The sequence below is a fragment of the Pogona vitticeps genome, chromosome 3 (genome assembly GCF_051106095.1).
Source record: "Pogona vitticeps strain Pit_001003342236 chromosome 3, PviZW2.1, whole genome shotgun sequence".
Taxonomy (NCBI): domain Eukaryota; kingdom Metazoa; phylum Chordata; class Lepidosauria; order Squamata; family Agamidae; genus Pogona; species Pogona vitticeps.
In genome coordinates, this window is record NC_135785.1 from 134,346,095 (window position 1) to 134,354,157 (window position 8,063).

General features: G+C 38.7%; 1 pseudogene; it reads right to left on the reverse strand.

The window, feature by feature from the left end:
* Nucleotides 1-6,611: 6,611 nt before the first annotated feature.
* LOC140706150 (U1 spliceosomal RNA) lies at nucleotides 6,612-6,764 on the reverse strand (annotated as a pseudogene).
* Nucleotides 6,765-8,063: the final 1,299 nt, after the last annotated feature.

Sequence of the window (8,063 nt, forward strand, 5' to 3'; positions counted from 1 at the left end):
CACAAACTGCCTTGAGCTTAGCTGAAACGTTGGACAAATACTGAAATCAAGATATTCCACTTGGTTTTACTTCTGACTTATGAGAGCAGTGTATACAAGCAAATGTCAGAAAAGCTTAAAGCTTTGGCGAGGAAAGTATGATGACGGTGATAGTTCCCTTTTATTTCTCAGCAATGAGGATGTGTTTCTAAATCCATTCTCAAATGATGAAATCCAGCATTTCCCTAACTTTATCTGTTCCAATGCTTTCTCCAGTGAGCTCAAAATCGTGGCCCTGGGGAGTAGGGTATCTGCTGTGAAATAGAGAGCAATTTGCTCAAAGCCACTGATCTTTATGGCTAAGCAACAATACAGACTAGTGTTTCCCAGAAAGTTACAAAACCAGAAATATTTTGTTCAGATATTTAAATTAAAAATTTGTTAATGACATAACCAGATGAGTTAGCTTTTAGAAGAATGGCCCTCTGTTTGGACGAAATGAGGTGAAATACCTAACAATGAAGTTTCAGTATTGTCATGCAGTGGCTTCTGAAGTGATACATCAAATAATAATAATATTGTGTGGCTTATGGTGACCCTTTTCAGGGTTTAAATAGTTCAACTGGAATGCCATCACCTCCACTGGCCTTGTTGTTAGCCAGGCTTTCTAAGGCCCACTTGACTTCGCTCTCCAGGATGTCTGGCTCAAGGTCAGCAACTACATTGTCTGGGTTGTCCGGGATATCCAAATCTTTCTGATATAATTCCTCTGTGTATTCTTGCCACCTCGTCTTGACGTCTTCTGCTTCTGTTAGGTCCTTCCCATTTTTGTCTTTTATCATGTTCATCTTTGCGCAAAATGTTCCTCTAATATGTCCAATTTTCCTGAACAGATCTCTGGTCTTTCCTTTTCTGTTATCTTCCTCTATTTCTTTGCATTGTTCATTTAAGAAGGCCCTCTTGTCTCTCCTTGCTATTCTTTGGAAGTCTGCATTCAAGTTTCTGTAACTTTCCCTATCTCCCTTGCATTTTGCTTCCCTTCTCCTCTCTGCTATTTCTAAGGCCTCGTTGGACAGCCACTTTGCTTTCTTGCATTTCCTTTTCTTTGGGATGGTTTTCGTTGCTGCCTCCTGGACAATGTTACGAGCCTCTATCCAAAGTTCTTCAGGCACTCTGTCCACCAAATCTAGTTCCTTAAATCTGTTCTTTACTTCCACTGTGTATTCATAAGGGATTTGGTTTAGATTATACCTGAGTGGCCCAGTGGTTTTTCCTACTCTCTTCAGTCTAAGCTTGAATTTTGCTATGAGAAGCTGATGATCAGAACCGCAGTCAGCTCCAGGTCTTGTTTTTGCTGACTGTATAGAGCTTCTCCATCTTTGGCTGCAGAGAATATAATCAATCTGATTTCGATATTGCCCATCTGGTGATTTCCATGTATAGAGTCGCCTCTTGTGTTGTTGGAAAAGAGTGTTTGTGATGACCAGCTTATTCTCTTGACAAAACTCTATTAGCCTTTGTCCTGCTTCGTTCTGAACTCCAAGGCCAAACTTCCCTGTTGTTCCTTTTATCTCTTGGCTCCCTACTTTAGCATTCCAGTCCCCTAGAATGAGAAGAACATCTTTCTTTGGTGTCAGTTCCAGAAGGTGTTGTAAATCTTCATAGAATTGTTCAATTTCAGTCTCCTCAGCAACGGTGGTTGGTGCATAAACTTGGATTATTGTGATGTTGAATGGTCTGCCTTGGATTCGTATTGACATCATTCTATCATTTTTGAGATTGTATCCCATTACAGCTTTTCCCACTCTTTTGTTGACTATGAGGGCTACTCCATTCCTTCTACGGGATTCTTGCCCACAATAGTAGATATGATAATCATCTGAGCTGAATTCGCCCATTCCTGTCCATTTTAGTTCACTGATGCCCAGGATGTCGATGTTTATTCTTGCCATCTCCTGTTTGACCACCTCCAGCTTCCCAACGTTCATAGATCTTACATTCCAGGTTCCTATGCAGTATTCTTCTTTGCAGCATTGGATTTTCCTTTCACTTCCAGGCACGTCCACAGCTGAGCATCCTTTCGGCTTTGGCCCAACCACTTCATTAGCTCTGGAGCTACTTGTACTTGTCCTCCACTCTTCCTCAGTAGCGTGTTGGACGCCTTCCGACCTGAGGGGCCCATCTTCCAGCGTCATATCTTTTAGCCTTTTGTTTCTGATCATGGGGCGTTCTTGGCAAAGATACTGGAGTGGCTTGCCATTTTCCTACTCCAGGTGGATTGCGTTTAGTCGGAACTCTCCACTATGTCCTGTCCATCTTGGGTGTCCCTGCACGGCATAGCCCATAGCTTCTCTGAGTTGCTCAAGCCCCTTCGCCACGACAAGGCAGCAATCCATGAAGGAGAAATCCAGTATACTGATGTAGAATTTTGTTCCTGTGGAACAAAATTCTAAATCCAGTATACTGATGTAGAATTTTGTTCCACAGGGAAAAAAGGAAAAGGGAATTTATTAACAGTCCTTACCTTGCCCATCTGGTGTAACTAGAGGATAGGACTGTGCAGTTTAATAAGTAGATTTGATTAGGAAACTTACAGCAATGCAAAGTCTTCCTGTTCAAAGCATAATATTTTGAATATGCCTGCCTATTACGCTTGTACAATCAAAGATAAAGTAAAGGATATGATTTTTTAAAACTGTAACAAACCTCTTTAAATCAACTGTTACAGGTTTCTTCCACTCTAAAGAGATTAAATTCAAGGAAGGATGTAGTATCAGTATTTATGCATTTAAATTAATGTGCTTAAGTAGACAGAGGATAATTCTGTGCTTAAGTAGACAGAGGATATTTTTATTTTTATTTCAATATTACCATTTTTGCAGTCATAATTCCTAGATCCATGCTAAGCTGAAATCAAGCAAATACGGACCTTACTCTCCTTTAAATTTAAATTTCTCTCTTTTTTAAGAAATGGAAATATAATTCAGCAGAAAATATAAATGCAATTGCAAGTATGTCTTTATGGCACGATGATTTTGGAGAAAGAGGAGCATTTATTGACCCAACCTTTTGTAGTTGGTTTTTATTAAAATGATATACAGAAAGGGATATTAAAAACAGCAAAAGCTTAGGAGGAATTAGGTTAGAGAGTGAATATTAGAGAGGAGACTTTTGGTCTAGATGGGTGGGATAGAAATTCAACAAACAAACAAACACACGTACACACGTACACACGTACACACGTACGTACGTACGTACATACATACATACATACATACATACATACATACATACATACATACATACATACATACATACATACATACATACATACATACATACATACATACATACATACATACATACATACATACATACATACATACATACATAGTTTTGGGAAGTGATTTGCTTCCTTTTACCCGTTAAATGTTTTCTGGTCAATTTGTATGCTTGTCCCTTTCAAAAGCTTGAAACATCTTTACTGTTGTTGCAGAATCTTCTTTGGGAATGCTCAGAAAGATCTGTTTGGCTATCAGAGTAAATGATGCTTACCCAATTCTATTTGATATGGAGAAAGTAGTGTTTTTTTTTTAATGCTTTCCACATTTTGCACAAAATGTGTTAGTATAAAAGCAGTGTCTCTTCCCTTTGTGAAACTAAGGACACAAATACAGCAAGTACAATAGGACAGCCATATTGATCCAAAAGAGATAAATATATCCAGTTCTTCCATATATGCTAGTTCATTAAATATAGCAACACTTTGTATATTAGTTGATGTGAAAAAGGACTTACCACATTTTTCTATAGTGAGCATTTTACATGAATGTAATATATAATGTGGAGAAACAGTAAAGCTGGAAAAAAAACCTCTCTAAACTATTAGAATTATAGAATCATAGAATAATGAAGTTGAAAGGGGCCTGTAAGGCCATTCGGTCCAAACCCCTGCTTAGTGCAGGAACACAAATCAAAGGATATATGTCAGGTGGCTGTCTAAGTTTCTCTTGAATGCCTCCAGTATTAACATTAGCAAAAACAAAATCGTACTATCTCAGTGATAATTTTCTTGTGTCTTTCCCTGTTTATTGTCTACAGATGATACAAATATGAATTTACCTCCATAATGCAGATTAATCAACTCATTCAAAATACTGAAAATTCAGCCAGCCTGTAGTAATTTAAATCCTTCTTTCCCTTGGATGGTCTGAGATCTCTATGCCAAGTGTCCCATTGACAGAGTCACATGGACAAATGACAGCTATTCTATTGCTGTGTAACATTATTGGCATAACCACTGAGAGTAAAAATGGTATCCAAATGTATATTTTTATTGCCATTCAACTGGTCTCGGAATGGACAGCAGAGAGCATGTGCTGGATTATTCACTACTTCTTTCTCCACATTACTGCATCTCTCAGGGGTGATCTGCATGGAGGATTTTAACACACATGAATTGTTTCCAAAACATTTTCCACAATTTCTTGTTGAAGTCCAGATAATGTCATGGAAAGTCATAGTTTTGTATGAATCTCTTGATGAGGATGATGGACTTGATCTGAGTTGTTTTTGTCAGCATAGTCCGTTCTCCTAAAAAAACCCAGACTGCTTGGAATAGAGAGGTTCCAGAGTTAATGCACTCCTATTGGAGATGGAATGAGTCCTTGTCCCATCTCAGGCAGATACACTAAACTCTTTCCCACAAGTCTATTCCCATTTAAAAATCATTGAGAACCAGAATATAATCATGAGTCTCAGACTCATTAAGATCTCCCAGTACTCCAGACAATATTGGACTCAAGGTAGCTAGTTCCGTGGCCTGAAATAAATCAATTAAGTTTAGTATTGGTAGCAGGTTGTGTCTGTTCAAGAGATCAAACATAAGATTTTTGGTATATTTGTTTTATTAGAAAAATAAAGATTTAAAAAGAAATTCAGTTTGTTGCAAAAGCAAAGCAATCAGAAACATTTCCATAACTACAGTTAGAACTCTAGCAAACTCCAGCTAGAATAATAAAACAATAAAATCACTAGCTAAGAAAAATAAGGATAGGCATTGGCCTCCCCTTGCTGGACAGTAACCTGTTTGCACATGCAAGGTGCTACCTAATATTGCTGTTACCAAATATTATGTGCACATGTGTGAACCAGCTCCATTGAAAAATTTACCATGCAGATTTGAGATCCTAGGTACTGTTGCCATTTTTTGCTTGTTAAAACTCGATTTTATGGCATTTTAACAATAAATTACATTTAATTCTACTTTAATGTTTCTGATTATATAGTATTTTATTCTTCTGTTCTAAACTGTTTCGTAATCTGCTTAGGATCTCATTTATAGAAGAAAGATGTCATATGCATAACGTAAAATAAAACCTGACATTTGGCCTCAACTAAAAAACATAATGCTAACTTTATGCTCTCTTGCAATAAGAAGCACTAAATTTCTTTTTAAGCATGAGAGTTAAAAAAATAATTCTGAATTAAGGAGTAGTTATTTGAATCTGATACCTATAGATACACAATGAAAGGAGAGATTTAAATGTGTCAATAGTTCACATTACTTGGCACAGTAATTGAGTTTATCTTCATGGTGCGATATTCAAAGGAACATAGATATTTTCACCAATATCTCCATAACAGTTCCTGGAGATCCAGCCAGCTCAAAAAGACCCTGAGCATTATGCTAGCAATTATTACTCACATGCCTGAAGACTGATGATGCAACTGACCTACACTGTACCTCATTGCCAGAGTCAGCAAATGTTAATACTATAATGGCTCCAGTCATATTTTTGCATTGATGTACAAATGTTAACTCCCTGCCACTTAGCTAATTAAGGTAACCAGTCAAACTCCTAAAGTCTAACTGCTGAATTGTGAAAGCATTAAAAAGGCATCCTTACTGTGACATTGATTGTAGACTAGAAATATAGATGGAAGACTCAAGAAACAGTCTTGTTAAAATGTGCAGTCCAAGTCAGAATAAATACTGCAGGGATAGCAAGTCTGTTTTCAAAAGCAGCAGCCTTACAAATCGTTCTCCTCCCTTCACCATAATGTATAATAAAAGAAAATACGCAATAAAATATATTCTGTTAGGAAATCACTCTGTAAATTTTCCTGTCCTTTTACGTAAGTGATTTCAAATAAAATGTAAGTTGCAGGAAACCATGTAACATGCTCACATCAACACACATCTTTTGTTTTGCTATCAAGGAAAGATCACGAGCACAGAATGGTATAAATCAGCACATGCCAAACAAGTGGATAATGGATCATGCAGAATCATTGCTGGTCAGCTGAAACCTACCCCACTGAAGAAATCTATTACCGTATTTCTCACTCCATAAGACACATTTTTTCTCTCCAAAAAGGTGGGAGGGAAAGTACATGCATCTTATGGAGTGAATACAGTAACCCAGGGTTCAGCCACCACCACCCAAAAGCCTCCCAGTGCTATACTGGGAGGCCTCTGAACTGGCAGCAGAGACTGCTTGCTGTTTGGACCTCACCATTCTGCACTGCTAGCTTTCTGCAGCCCACCTGGAAAATCAGCAAGGCCAACAGGCCTATGACAACAAGCAGTGAAAACAGCCAAGGACCAAAGGGTGGTTCTAGAAAGACCAGGGGAAACCATAAACACAGTCTCCCCCTTAAGCAGTTGATTTTCCTACATTTGGGAAAATCACAGGGGTCAACACATCCAAAGTGCAATAGATGAGCCTTACCCTGGGAAAACCACTTTTACAATAATGGTATCTCCCCTGCCAGGTATGAGTTAGAATGGCCCCTAAACCTCCTGCCCCTTTGTGTGCCCTACCCTCCAAAGGCATGGTGACTCCCGGCTGCACCTCCTGATCAGAACAGGGCTGCACAGCCCCAATCCCAAAAGAGGCCAGGAGAGCTCTTCAGTGTTTTGGGGTGCCCTGCAGGACCCCCATCAGGGGCTGGATGTTCCTCCCACAATCCTTCAGTGCACAGATATTAGCATATCTGCCTACTTGCATCACCCAATTGGCTTTTCTATTGGAGAAGCAAAGCAGGAAGGAGGAGTCTCTTTCCCTTCACCTTCTGCAGAGAAGTTAGACCATGTGACCAACCAGACATGTAGAGAAGCAGAGAGAGAGAGAGAGAGAGGACAGAAACAAAAGCTTCTAAAATTGCCAGTAAGTTTAATAGGCCTGAGAATGGTGAGGGGAAGATAAAATTACTACTGAGAGCCTGCTGGATGGGGGAAAGGTGGCTAGATATAGCTGTCTGTAGTTCAGAGTTTGGTAGTAAGCTGCATCACTTCCCCATAAATTAAGCCTAAATAGAAGTAATTTTGCAGATATTTAAAACATTAAGGGACCTGGGAGGGGGGAGGCTAATGTGTATTGTTAGCCAAATTTCATTCTGAAGCACAGAATGATTAAAAAGGCACTGAGCACATGCAAAATAAAGTTCAAAAGGGAAACCAAAAGGGACCTAACACTCCTTTCCTTAATATATTACCACTAGGGCTACAGGTTTTATTTGGTGTATTAGCTTGCCACAGTTTTTATGGACTCATCAGGAGCAAGGCAATTTGAATTGCAGAGGGCAGATCTGAATCACAGATCTGAATATGTCCAAGTAAAGCTTTGAAATCTTGAAAATTGGTTTAAGAACCCAACATTTCATAAATAGCAAGGAGATGTTACTCATTTCACATGTACACACACACAACTGGAAACAAATTTTAGTAGTATTTTTGTGTTAACAAAAGCTGCATGGTGTCGCTCCCCCTGTTTTTATTGGTTTTTCTTAATCATTGTTGTTCTACAATATTGCTGGTAGATTTTATCTTTTCATTGTGATTCCCAGCTACTGTATTTTATCCTATTGTAGTCTCTAAAATTGGACAACCATCTGTCAGATCTGCTCTGATTTGGATTCCTGCATTGAACCAAGGGTTGGAATTGATGGCCTTATAGGCCCCTTCCAACTCCATTATTCTATGATTCTGTGCTGCTTTGAGATTATATTTGTAAAAGGAAGCAGGCAGTAGATGTGATGAATAAGGGGCACATTTTTCTTGCAGAGTATGGGAACTCATT